Source organism: Dermacentor silvarum, chromosome 3, assembly GCF_013339745.2.
Source record: "Dermacentor silvarum isolate Dsil-2018 chromosome 3, BIME_Dsil_1.4, whole genome shotgun sequence".
Classification (NCBI taxonomy): domain Eukaryota; kingdom Metazoa; phylum Arthropoda; class Arachnida; order Ixodida; family Ixodidae; genus Dermacentor; species Dermacentor silvarum.
In genome coordinates, this window is record NC_051156.1 from 76,240,603 (window position 1) to 76,255,185 (window position 14,583).

Consider the following 14,583-nt stretch of genomic DNA (forward strand, 5'->3'; position numbering starts at 1 on the left):
CGTATCTGTTTCTAGCTGGGATTAATCAGTCATCACGAATATCACCCGTTCACGACGCTCCATGACCCGCGCCGAAGGCTAGTGCTTTTTGACTACTACCTACCGCTCGTTATGAACAATTCACTTATGCAAATTTCAGGCGGCTGAGCCTTTTCCTTTTCCGTCGATGTTTCTATATGTACATAAAGAAAGAAAGAAAGAAAGAAAGAATAGGCAGGAAACAAGGGCCGAGTTCAGTTTAACATATGATATCCTTTATGGTCAGCAGTCACATACCATGTAGTTATTGCAAATTCTTTTGCATATTATTAGAGTGAACGGCTACGATACATTCGAAATGTATTAATAGTTCCGCCGAACATGTCCTTAATGTCGGAGCTTCGACTTTGTGACCCATATGCAACGCATTTGCTTGCTGAAGAGACAAATTAGGAACGTTCTATTTTAATGAAAAGTTCTTTTGAAGCTTGACGCGAAAATTCGAGAAATAATAAAATTTTCCATGGCTGTTAGCGCAAATATGAAGCGCACGTCACTGCGAGAGCAGGCTAGATGAAGGTTCCGGCTCCAAAGTCGCACCACTCTTGCTACTCCCGTCAGTATGATGGGTATGCTAGGGAGTTTGGCACTGTGATTCGCGTCGCTTTGTTGATTCGAGGAATTGGAGCGATGTTCACTGATCAATAATGATTGAACAGTAAAGGTGACTGTTGCGTTTAACATCTTAAGTATCCCAACACCAACGATGGGTGAAACTCACGATATTCGCTATGGCGACTATCTAATCTTCTCATAATATTGTATTCTTTCTGCATAGTATTTGCCGCGTATTTTCCGATAAATATATATATATACTTGACGCCGAACAATCCAGCTTTACTATTCGAGGATCATTTTATTTTGCGCTTTGGTACAGCTCTGAGTAACCATTTCTATTGATTTGTGTTGTATCTTGTGTTGTATCCTACACATCTTACAGGTTCACATTTAGGTTTCATGTCTTTGTCTATAATGCAAAACCTCTAGAAAACCTTTAAAACATTTAGCTACTGCACGCAGCAAACGCATTTGCGAAAAGCACACACGAACGCGCCAGTGCTTCCCACACTAATTCTTCCGGATGGAAAGATCCAGGAGATTTTCAGCACATATGTGTTAATTTAGAACCTAATATGTAGTGGCAATGTTCGGCTTACATGACATTTACCTGATTCATTTGTCTATATATAAAAACCAAGCAAGCTTACCCCACTCTGACACGAATCTTCTCCTGCGTGCACTGAGAAAGCCGGTATTTTTTCGTACCCCCGTCTTCGTAGCTCATGAGATATCCTTCAGACCAAGGGCACCTAGGCGTCTTGTCATGTGGTGACCCTAATCTGAACAACGGAACAGACGATCGCTATTAACTTCCGCTTTTCTTACCAGGTCTGGTGGTAGATGTACTTACATATGGGCAAGTTCATGAGCCATTATTTGGGTTCCCGAGTAAGAAGTAGGGATGTCTTCGCCCACTCCTGCAGCCTCCTTTGTGCAGATTGCTCCAACAGCTCCAATTCCTGACAATGACAAAGTTTTAGTTATATGCTTCATGTGTCCTTGAACTCTAGCTCAGAATACTCTCCAAATTATTACTTATGAAGTGACGTTATAATTTAACGTATACATCAGGAGATAATATTGATGGCAGTATGTTCTGGGCGAAGTGTAAATTGGCCGGTGGCAGCTATGCGTATCAAACAAAACCTGTATTTCGTGCGTCATTGAATAGGTTAGCCTGGAAACACAGCGCAACATTGTCCCGATCAATCTGTACACGTGTCGCGTAGACTCGATGGGTGACGTTGTTTCTTTACTTGAATCTTTCCCTAGAAATGCAATTTCAGTGGCATTCTTCTTATTGATACCTTGCGTTCAGCGTTTCCGTTTGAAACAAAGAACTACAAATACGTACGCTGAATGTTTTTTTACGGCATCAGGCTTTTATATCATAAAACGTCAGTGAATGCACATTTACCAGAGAGCAATTACGGCGATTGGTGCGAAGTTGCTAGCCTACATCAGCTCCAGTGCAAGCAACCTGGGGAGGTCAAGGTGAAACGGTTTAGTGTTTCGTGTTTTGGCCACTTTCCCTATCATCGCGACGAAAATGAGGAGGAAGCGAAAGGGGTGATACGCAAAGGAGTCGGGGAAGTCTTGAGCTGTACCCTTGCAGTATTTGTTGGTTGGTCACCAGGCGTCGTATCTACCTAGTTATTTTTTCTAGATTATTCGTTGTAGTCTGTACCACATATTGCTACATAATAAAGTGTTGTTTCTTTTATAAAATATCAAACGCCTTCAGTCTCATTTAGTAACGTATTGCGCTCTGTGCTTGCTAGACAGCGTCTAGAAAACCTCGTTGGCATGTGGATTGTTGGCGCAGTGTTCAAGAGCAGAATATCCAGTTACACAGGACGGTTAACTGTTAAGAGTACTGACACACATATATCGTTTATCTTTTAGTGGTAGTTGTGCCCCACCATCTAACTAATTTTACAAAGTTATCGCTCGAAGAAAAAGTCGCCTTTGTATATCTGAAATAAAAAGCAGAAGTGTTCAAGCGATATCTATATGTGCTGCCGCTAAGTCAACTGGATGTCCCTTCCCAAGAAAAAGAAAAGAGACTACGATAACTTCTATGGGATAAGTTATCCACAGAAAAAAACTACAAAATAAAACGATAAAAGCTGATCTGAGGAAATAAACACTGATAAACAAAAAAGGAATATTGGTCGAAAATGAAAATAAAGAGAGTACGCTGAATTACGGGAAAATAAAAATGAGAAACTCTGAACTCATGTTATATAAGGCTCACGATGAACGAGATATTCATTTCGTCATTCACCAGACTGTAAGAGTAATCATTTGGTGTCTTCTTTCACGGACACTGTCGGAGTACATTTTTTGCTCCTGTACACCGAGGGCTCTTGATATCGCAAAGTTCCTTGACAAAAAAAATGAACACACTTGTGATATGATACAGAAGTTTCCATAACTTGTACACATGGTAAAATTGAGGTAATTGCGCGGAGATGTTATAGTAGTTCGAAAACCAACGCTTTCCTGTAGGCATAATGCCAGTACAGTACGTTCCTCGGACTATAATGCGATCTTTGTTTCAAACTACAGTGATCAAAAAAAGACTGAAACGATAGACTGAAACGATTTTTTTGTCCTAGACACGGTATCCTCACCTTTATAATCGTTAATGTAGCACCTGTATTTATTCATTATTACAGTACTGCAGGCCCAAGGTAGAGGTCCTCGCAAAATGATTTCAATTCTAGCAGCCATCTTCATCCGCCTCGGCCTCCTTTTATATATGTGCCTCGTGCACCGAACTGCGAGGTCAGAAGTAGAAGAATGAAAAATCACCAGCCCTTCCCTTGGCGAGAAAATGGGGGTAACCGAAACTTGTCGCGTGTGTATCTGACATTCCTGGTGATTTTCTTTCTTTCTCTCTCACTTTCTTTCTGTGTCTTTCTTTCCCTCTTTCTTCCATTCTTTCTCTCTTGCTTCCTCTCTCTCTCTTTCTGTCGTTCTTTTTGTCCCTGGTATGTGCCATTCAGCTTGGACCCTTTCTGCATAACCACCAGGATCGGTCCACTTTTCAGCGTTACACCACCACCGCCGCCGACACTTGTGAGCCTAGAAAGTTTCGCTTAAAAACGGAGCTTCGTCGGCTCCTGCCATAGCTCTGAACGGTTCTCAGGCCTTCCGCTCGTCGACTCACACATTGTAGTGGACCTAACCTCGGCCCCTATACCCATAATTAATTTTGCTGAGGCCTCAGTAGCCCTTCCAGAGATTTGCGCTCGTTCAGGGTCACGTTGCTTCAGCGATGTTTTTATTGTTTCTTTGGTAAACGTGAAACGATAATAATTCCGCGCGCTTTTTCTATCAAACATCTAAACTTCAAAGTGTCGCGTTCAAGCGGAGCTTTGCACTATGTTATGAACTTTAGTTACTTTATGGCTACACGTCATTTCCAGGGTAGGCAGACCGCTGGTCTGCTTGGCGGCGAAGCCAGAACACCTGGTTGGAGCACAACGCGGGGCGGGACTTTGACAAAACTTTGCGTATGATAGTACCTTAATGGGGATTATATGGTTGGCGTTTCCATGTTATAATATATGAGAGCCCTGCATGTATTCGATAATGGACGGTATGAATAGATTTCAGGGGAATCGCCTGCATTTCAAAATAAACTGCACAAAGCTACGGGTCCGCACTGCCCTTATGGGCCCGTGTCAGAACATTTAAAAGGTATGAGATCATTATGTCACGTAGTAGTAACTTAGAAGTAAACAGTCGTAAAACTGTGTATGACGAAACCGATTCTTTATTGGGCGAACCTGGGCCGTGATTTTGTAGCGAGGCATTATGACTTATTCTACTCTTATCATCCACCGCTCACGGCCGGCGGATCCCGTTAATAACGCGAGCGGACCGTCGCTCCGACCACTGACAAAGCGCGATAAGCGCGAAGAGGCATTATTACTTTAAAGGCATCACTACAAAGTACCGGCCCTGTGCACACAAAAGCAAGCTACACTCGAAGCACAACGAAAGTGGGGAACACAGTCTGCGATCGTCGAAAATCTGATCAGCGGCGAAACGCGTCGGCTTTTATACGTGAGTCATCGAAGGTTCCAGATTAATCCCTGGTGCCCGCGTGTCTTCCAGAAAGTTCTAGACAATTCGCGTCGCTCATACAATCAGCGACGCGATCTTGTACGCGTTCCAAAATGGAACGGAAGCGTTCCGTTCCATCGAGCCGCACACGATTGGTCAATTTGAACGTCGCGGTTCAAATTGACCAATCGTGTGCGGCTTGATGGAACGGAACGCCTCCGTTCCATTTTGGAACGCGTACAAGATCGCGCCCCAGATTACATGGGTACCAATAACCACAGACGACGGATGGAAGCATCGATAACGTTCAAGAAGCTTCCAATGCAGGCGCGTCCTGCACCGAGCGATAACGTTTAACATTTGTTAGCCGGTGGAAAGCGGCCAGCGGTGAAAGATAAATATGTATACGTGTCAATAAAATCAACTAGCATGTCGCATGAAAGCCTTTTGTCTTGTCTCACAAAGCGGTTCGTACACTCTTAATCTGGTTCTATATAAGGTGCAGTTAAAAAGGTGATCCACATATTTTTATCTGGATCCGAACTGTTAATAAGTGGAACGAGACATATAAGTGGATCTTGTGTGGAACGTTCGTTCTGTTTTCTTTATGTTTATCGTTCTTATCTAGAACTCAGTAAACGGGGGGAGGCGTTGTTGTGTAATCCAGTTATTGTTCCACTTAGGTTCCAGTAAAATTTCTAGACAGTGCGCTTGTATATTTTTTGCTTGTGTCTTGTTCAGCATAACTGGTGCGCTGCAGTCAAGTGTGCATTCCACCACATGTAAATTTGGCGCTCTTTGGGCGGAGATGCCCTTGGCCCATACACATATGACATATAACATTGCCGAAACTTACGCTGAATCTGTGAAGCTATCTTACAGCAGTTGAAATTTATAAACTGCTAAGGAGGATTTTTAGTCATGTCATTTTACATAAAAAAGTCCCTGTTCAATAACGCCGTAAAAGCAAAGGATATACCTTAGCGAAATGCAGAAACCTCTTGTCAGGTTGTCTGCGGCGCTCAAACGGCCTTTGCGAACCTCGTCTTGCTGTCACTAATTTCAGACGTGCAGCTAGTACACCAAAGCGTTGGTGTTGTTGCGCTCTCTTGTGCTTGTCTCAGTTTGCGCTTACGTTTCAATGACGAATTTTAACCATCTAGCTCGTCTCTCCATTTTACTAAAATCTAAAAAGAACATTAAACCAATAAAATAAAGTCTAAAATCATCAATAACTTGAATTCTAGAAGGTCTGGCGTCTTTCCGTGCCCACTCTGCTGTTTGGACGAAGCCCATAGTTGCCTGGGCTCAAGAATTTCTGGTGGACATCGCACTTTCCTGGACACCTCGGTTACGAAATAGTTTTTGAGGCTATCACGTGTTGTGCATTTGACTAACAAGTAGCACCATAGAAACAAGGCCTTTGGTTCAACGTTCAGCGATTTGCGCGCTGTGGTCTAGTACGTAAACAGCTTTCAACGCTTAAGCAATAAGTCAATGACTACAGCCTTCAGTTATAATGCTCCCTTGGGTCACGTTGCGGCATATTGCGCATGCTTATACGCATGCAAGTGTGGTTGCATTTTATAGCTTAATTTGGGTACCATCCCGGCGGATTTGTTTCCAGCGCGCGTAATAGAGCAATCTAAATGACGCAATGATGGCAGTTTTTCTGTCAAATTGCGGATCACGAGACAAAGGGCGAAAAGGCAAATCGATATAATATGCTTACTTCGTCATTTACGCTGTCTTAAGTTCTGCGCGGAAATTTTTTTCGTAGCGTGCAACTTCACTTTGTCTTGGCGCATGAAACTTCACTTTGTTTTGGCGAAACGTAATCGGTAAACGGTAATTCGCCTCAATTTGCGTGCTTGTGGGCCGGAATCCGCTCGACATTTATGACTCCGACCACTTTGCTGGTTCGCGTGTTAGTTTCCCAGTAATCCGTATGCCCTCATAAAGTATGTTGATTTAGTAGGATATTGACGGTCGCTTTAGCTGACGGCGGGTGTGGATCTTCGCACCGTGCGACCGCGTGTTTGCCGCTCGCGATCTCCTCGCGCTCACACGCTTCGCAACTTCCGAGCAAATTTGGCAGACCTTCCGTCCTTGGATGTAACGGTAATTTTTTTAACTTATGGGTTATTCCTGCTGTTGTTGTTTTATTCTGCTAGGTAGCATGGATCTATAGTGCTTGCGAAACCGGGATCTTCGTCCCGGGAATCTTTGTCCTTGCCGCTTGCGCTCACGTAATGCACCAAGGAGAGCGCGCGAGTAAGATGCCATTCCACATAACTGTTAATGATGGTTCAATGCGTTGGCGGCCGCACTGCCTAGGTTTGGCTGTGTACGTTAGGTAGTTTCTTCCAATGCCGCCGGCTCTTTCAGATCTTATGTTCACGCCACCCTTAGCTTGCTCCCTGACGTAGAGAAATGGAAGGGACGGTGGTTGTCTTAGCAGTAGCTTGAGTTCACGCTACTGTCACTTCATAATATAACTCTTTTGGGGCGGCTTATATTAGTTAACAAAAACATTTCATTGGTGGAGGGAAGAAAGTCAGGAACGCATGCCTGGCCTTGTATTCGGAAATTGTGCCACCATTTCTATGCCGTGGACGTCAGTTTTGGTAGCACGACCGAACAATTGCCTATAACGCGTACGTGCTGAATAAGTTCTTACATCATGATGTGCCCACAAAAATTATGCTATTTCTGCGTGTCCTCCAACTTGATAATCTGCAAACAGAGCTACGTTCTCTGTTCGACAATAACCTGTGCAGAAACCGAATATCGCTGTGTCCACTTGGATAGTTTGTGACAAATATTCCTGCTTTTTTATGAAAAATAAAAATGAAAACATTATTTCCAGTCTCTACACGAACCCTTCGCGTCATGGCTGTGGTACGCACTGTGGACGCATGTAATAAGCATGTAGTTATGATTTGTGAGAATCTTATGCAGCAGCCTAACCAACCAGCAGTTCTAGTTTGGCTCATGCCACCACGCAGGGTATATACATAGAGGATAAGATTTGTACACACCTTTGTAACATAAATTTTCCTCGGCAACACAAAATTTATCGCATCCTGTGACTTGAACAGTAATCTGTATACATGGTAGCAGCATTACAAAAACACATTCTGAATACATTCGTTATGTATTTTGTTATGTTAGATGTATAATAGCACATTTATAGCCATTCCGAACAAGTTAACTAATGATATTGTGTGTTGCAATAACATCGACTCTTTTATTAACCGCATCCAGCATTAACCGACTTCTCACCATTATTTTTTTCTTTTCATTACATTTCTGTATGACTTCTGAATGACTTTCTCTGTATCGACTTTGCCCCATGATTTTTTAATCATTAAATTTCTGTACCACTCCTGCACGGGCCGTGAAGGGCCTGCAGTATATTCAAATTTTTAAAAAATTCCATATTGAGCACTCGATTCCCGCATAATCTGGAGAGGCCACTACGATGTGAGGTGTGTACCGCCATTTATTTCAATGTTGACTCATGCTATTTCAGAAAGCATTTATGCGATCTGTGAGTGCAACAAGGAAAGCGCGGTTGCTTTGGATGAAAAAGTATCTGAGAAGCCTGCCGAAAGTGACCACGCTTCCAGCAACCCAATCCCTTGTCCTGCCGCACTACTTGAACTGAAGGTGAGAATTTCGTTTTTCAAAGGCCTTGTTCAAACATTGGCTGACAACATGTTAGTTACCTCTATGGTGAAAGTGCCAACTGACGATATTACGCTTATAAGCAACCACCTGCTACTTCTTCCATTGGTAAACCATTTTTTGGCAGGCAAAGTGTGATATCTTGTGGAACTACTAGATGTTAAAAGGTATTGAGGGTTGTGCTGGCTGTCAGTCCAAGCATTTATGCCTATTGACCGCAGCTGTGGCAGAAAAGGAATGTAAAGAATGCCTGTGCTGCTACTCAAGTTGGAAGCTGCACTTTCGTAAAACAATTTGAGATTATCGAATGGAAATGCTTTATTGGCTCACTGCCTTTACTTCCTGTGTTGTGCCCCGGCATCACTTCCTTAGGCTCTAGCTTCCAGACAGGAGGATTTTGTATTTATTTTGTTGATGAGCTGCTTGCCATCTCTTCAACTATGCTATCTATTCTCATTTATGTGCATACGTTTTCTGCGATCAGGTGGAATGCATTTAGCCATTTTAGGAATTAACGGCAGGCGTTTTTTCATGGATGTTACTATGTGTGGTTTGTCAGAAGCACAAAAACGTAGCTTATTTTATAATCTATGCTTTGCTGATGTGTACAGCTCTTTATTTATTTGCTTTGATTTTTTGCCTAGGCAATTGAGGACATGGTCACACATCCCTTTTGCATGGACCTTGGGCGAATGAAAATGCTTTTGGCCGCAACTGCAGAGGCCCGCATGTCCAATGCACCAGATGATTTGCCGTCATACATTTTAAATCCTGACGTGGTAAGATCACGCATGTTTTTTTAAATCGTGTGTGTCTGCTCTGTAACGTTAAGAGTGTGTTATTTTGTAAGCTGTGATTTATGTTTAGTCAGCTGTGCTCTGTCTGTAGCATTTCATAAATGGTAAAAAGTCAGTGGTCATTTATTTACACAGACTGGCTCGCACTTTATAACCTTTAACACTGGTGAAAAGCATTGTTATAACAATGAATGTTCGAAGATCTCATCTAAGTCAACATGAATATAGAATCAACTCCGCTGCTTGAGTAGTTGTGTGAAGGCGATATTTTCTCTCATCGTATCGTTCAGCAGTATTAGAGTATATGAAGCTATCCTAGGGCCTGTTTTCTTTTGTTCAGTGGGCCATAAAGTGTCAGTATGTGTGCATTTCTTTTATCTTGCCTTTGAAGCAGAAATAAGGTTTAAAGACACAGTGGAGGCTGTGGAGGCCAATCTAAGCAAAATGCGAGAGATTTTGTACCGGGGAAGTCTCATGGGACTTGAAGAATTTGTTCGACCCAAGGAGGCTGATGCTGCAGTTTTTACTACGCTAAGACGGCACTTTCTGATCTCTTGAATGGAGAGGGGCTGATAAAACTTCGGGGCTGTAGTTCCGCGCACAAAGTACCTTAAAAAGTATGGAAAGGTGGATTTCAAATCACACATTTTAACTCATGTTTTGCCTGTAAGTTATGTTAAGCATCATAACAGCACTGGAAAGCACATAATGGAGTAAAGAGGACATTTATTTGTAGTGGAAAAGTGCATGAAGTATGAAGTGCGCAAAGATTATTATATTGTGTGGTTGGTAACAATTCCTCAAGGCTGGAAAAGCCGATTGATGTTCAGGGCATTCAACCAGAAAAGCGTAATGCTTTTTCCAGAAATAAAGCAGCGATTCCATTCACACTAAGCAATCGTCGATGCGGCATGCTCATAGAATTTTTGTGCTCACTGGCACCTTTTGCAGGTTTCAAAGAAAACCAAGAAATCATATTGAAATAAATTATTAGTTTTATAAAAAGGGTATCATCATCAACACCACAATTTAAAGTCATTGTGTAGTGAAAATTTGCTGCTTCTCTTTTCTTTAAAGGCACAATAACTTGGCAACAGGTCTCCACCAGGCCCATGCATTTTGAAAGAGAATGGCAACTTCAAAATTGCCTGCAAGGAAAACATTGTGGCGTTACCACCTGCATCATCACCTGAGAAGGCAGTCATCCTCCTGTTGACTGTATATTTTATTTTAAATCACTCATACCCATACGCTTTTGGACAGTTTTTGGGACTTGTGCAGCAGCTTTTCAGCTTCAACATTGTGAAGTTGTGCCTTCTTTTACAATTTTTTATCACCAAGGCAAAGCGCTGGCTGTAGGTTTCAAGGCTGGCTTGTTTTTTTTAAATTTTTTAAGGTATCTCACTTGTACTTTTCAAGGCTGAGTTGTTTGGTTATTTAAAGGTTTCTCACTTGTTTTTCAGACTCTTTTACCTTTATTTTTCGCTGTTTCCTTGTTGACTGTTTAAAATGTGCAACATTCTTCCAGATATATTTGGGGGCATAAAATTTAATAAACATTTACACTAGCTTTCATGGTATTGTTTGGGATGAGTTATCCCAAACTACACAATGCTGGGGCAAGTAACCTGCCTGGAGTGAGAGGCTTTTTCAAGGGCTTATCAAGTGTTTTGGTCACGATTAGCTTTGTATTATACGTACATCTGTGATCTGCCAACTGCATTGTTTCTAGTGTTCATGTTTTTATTGCGATTATTGCCACATGCTTCTGGCAGGTTATCGTGTGCAAATGTTTCATTGTTTATTTTGGCTTGCACTGTCTTTTCCATTTATTAATTTATCCACTACATTCTTCATTGGTCTTGTCTAAATTCAACTCTGTAAGCCCATTGTTTTATGCCTTTTTCGTATAATTCTTAGAGTACTGAATTCTTTTGGAACGGGGGTGTGTAAACTCGGTAAATAGCATATGGGTACTCGCGCGTTTGAGTTACCTTATTTCCTGTGATAAGCCAGCATATTTTATAGCCTTGTTTAATGTTTCTTTTTTCCATAACCAATGTGCAAGTTTATATGAATGTGGTGCACTTATGTCTTGGGCCATTTTTATTACCCACTTCTTAAATATGGGGGCATAAACGTGAATGCCACTTAATGCCTAGTCTCTTTTCTTTTTGGTATTTGTTCCTTGTTGCTTAATCATTTTCTATGAAATTTGAGACGAACACGTCTTCAGTGTATGCAATACTGTCACTCAATAAAGTTTGCTCATGTTGAAAAGCATTGTAATAATTTGTTTCATAGGGGTTTTAATCTAGGTACCTTGTTTCTTTTACATGCAGCTAAAGGCCAGAACAGAATCCGGCAGGCGAAGCCAAGGATTTCACTGAGCCATTCCAGGTACCTCAAACCTATTTTTATATAGAACTGTGCCCTAATAGGCAACTGTTGGGAACCGGGGACCACACTGCTGTAAAATTTCTACTTTCCAATTGTTGGTATCAGCGCAGGCCACACGCCAAGCCAGCTTGGCATATGGCCTCAGTTTGTACTGACAGAGGAAAGCAAAAATACTGCAGAAGTGGGAACCCATACACAGCTTCCTAACTGCTTATTAGAACATTGTTTTATATAAAAAGCAGGTCTGAAAGTACCTGGAACGGCGCACCGGATATAGCCATCCCTATTTTATGTGGATCAACGTTCCAGTAACTGAAACAACCCTTTTATTTGGAACAGGGTTCCATATACTCTTATGTGGAACGACGATCCACACAATTAATAAGTAAAAATAAGTGGTGCACTGTTCCATCTAGTTTTTAAAGTATGTGGAACGTGGTTCCAAATATATAACTGGAACTTTATTGCAAAAAAGGTCCAGCTACTAAGTGGATCTTATGTGGATCCAGATTAAGAGTGTAGGTTTAAACACCGGCTAGTGGCCAATACTTACACAAAAGTTAAACGTATATCTTTTGTTTTCACCGCAAATAATCGAATAGGCAACGTTATCCACTATTTGCGAATTTTCGCCGACGCCGTAGGATTCAGAGGTGAGGGGCCGGAGGTAAGCGTTTGGTAACGTGATCAAGCGCATTCTGCTAGGGGGAGAGGCGCAGGTGTGGTGGCGTGGCTGGGCGCATACGCGTGCCACTTGCCAAATCTTAGATGTAATCTTCGATGGGTCCAAACGTTTGGCGAGTAGAGATTGCTGGTTGCATCATGTGCGCTGTCTTCCCGCGCGCCTAGTATTGGAAGTCGCGCAATCTCAAGTGTCCAAACCGCACTGAAGCGAGAGGCAGCCCTAAACGTACATTCCTGAGGTCGGTGTTCTTCATCACGACATAGTTTTGACAGCAAGTGTTCCAATTCACCGTTAAGGATATGCTGTTGTTCGATTGTGCGCACGTGACATCGTCCTTGGTAATTTAATTATTAAGCAAATGTTAACTGCAATTTATGCGGCCGATAAAGCCACGAACCTTACTTTGTGTAGTTGTCCAATACTTTGCTACCACCATCAATACTTCACCTTTCAGGCAAGACGGCAGCTGTTTTGTTTCCATATCACAGAAAAGAAAAATTACTTTTGTGCATGTTCTTACATCTGTATATCCATCAGGCATATTTAGCGCGAGCTATGGTCAAAATCATTAAATAGTACTGCAGGCAATGCCATTTGCTTTGGATTTAATTATTCGTGGTGACTGAGGCGGGCCGATGAGATAGTTCCTACGTTCATAAGCTCTGATAAAGTATGCCACAATAAAATAAAATTGTATTAAACGACCTAGAAAATTGCGCAAAAATTATCATTTCAGTGAACGCAAAAGTTATGAATATTGTTTATACAATGATGTTAAGCTTACCGTCTTGGTCCTTGTTGATTTTTCCACCAGCTCGTATTTCGAACAAATCTATGCTGAAAATATAACATCCTAGTTAGACGGGGTCAAGCGAGGTTATATAGTAAGCTTTATTGGTGCAGAAGTATATCTGAGCAGGAATATTATTTTATGAAGATCACCGCGCTTTCTATGCGCAGTCAGTTATATTCAAAAGTAAGCACAAAAATTTTCTTACGTTGTCAGCATGAACACCAAGTCAGGATTTCCTGGTACTTTTCCTTCTCTGTAAAGAGCTTTTACTCCATCCAATGCCCTTTCCCCCTCAATAGTAGCTTGTTTTCGTTTATATAAGGGGTCTTCCTGCGTAAATGCGTAAACAATACCATTCAAGAGTGTTAATAATATCATAAAACTTGTACGCCGTACTTTATTTCTTCATTGCCTACTTTTTCCAAACAAAGTTTAGATCCACATCGCCTTTATATGTGTGTATTTCTATGACACTTTATTACGAAATATTGGTGTTACGAAATATTAGTGTACGAAAAACGGCAGCAATAACTGCGGACGCTCGATAGGAAAAGCGTTGAGGCTCTTCTATCCTGAACGCGGCGTTTCCAAACTGGGCATACTGAGTTATCGCATAGAGGAGTTTGGCGTTGGCTCTTTGGTAATTTAGCTTCTTCTTATTATTATTTCTGGGGTTTTTCGTGCCAAAACCAGTTTTGATTATGAGGCACGCCGTAGTGGAGGGCTCCGGATTAATTTTGATTTGTAAAGGCTTAAAAGTGCAGAAAGCACACTCACAGATACGCACCCAGTCACACAAACACCCCAAAAAAGCGATAGGCGTTAAAGTGTAAGGGGTCTTTTTTAGGTATTCGTGTGTGGGTGAGTGATGTTAGTGTTCTAAAGCATGTACCAAGAGAGCGAGACAGAGAAGTTTATTGATGCGAAATGCAGAGAGGTCGGCCTGAGGTAAATTCCTCTAGCCAGCTACTCGGCGTTGGGGGAAGGGGAAGAGGGAAGAAAGAGGCGCATGATGGGTGACGATGATGAGAGAAGGAGGATGTAAAACATATGGCAAGCACTTTGACATGCTCAAAGCCTACTGTCCAGGCCCGTACTTTCTAAAAAGTTCAGTAGCGCCTGCATGGCCTTAAAACTTGATTGAGCGTCTGGCCAAGGGCCTAAAATAACGTCCTCCGACAACGGTGGGCTGTCGAGACGCGTAAGGTCATTATGCAACCTTTGACGCTCTTGCACGTACCTAGGGCAGTCACAAAGCACATGACCTATAGTCTCATTGACATTGCACAATTCACAGTCTGGAGACTCGGTGCGTCGCATGAGGTGAACGTATCCGCGCGTAAACGCTACCCCCAGCCTTAGTCTGTGCAGAAGACTGGCACAGCTGCGTTGAATTTTCGGTGGTAGCCTAAATTTCATGGTAGGGTCCAATCTCTGCAGTCGTCTGTGTCGATTATCCGGATTGTCCCAGTGTTTTTATGTCGATTTCGGATGACACTGGAGAGAAGGCAGTTGGCGTCCGCTCTTGAAAAAGGAATCGC

At 42.2% G+C, this 14,583-nt stretch overlaps 2 long non-coding RNA genes across 2 annotated transcripts; one reads left to right on the top strand and one right to left on the bottom strand.

The window, feature by feature from the left end:
* Window positions 1-1,455: 1,455 nt before the first annotated feature.
* LOC125943842 (uncharacterized) lies at window positions 1,456-13,868 on the bottom strand. Its single transcript, XR_007465936.1, has 3 exons — window positions 13,248-13,868; window positions 13,034-13,086; window positions 1,456-1,559 (listed from the first exon to the last, which is right to left on the bottom strand). It is a non-coding gene; the product is annotated as an uncharacterized LOC125943842 (long non-coding RNA).
* LOC125943835 (uncharacterized) lies at window positions 8,215-11,450 on the top strand. The gene is made up of 3 exons (XR_007465928.1): window positions 8,215-8,349; window positions 9,012-9,146; window positions 10,242-11,450. It is a non-coding gene; the product is annotated as an uncharacterized LOC125943835 (long non-coding RNA).
* Window positions 13,869-14,583: the final 715 nt, after the last annotated feature.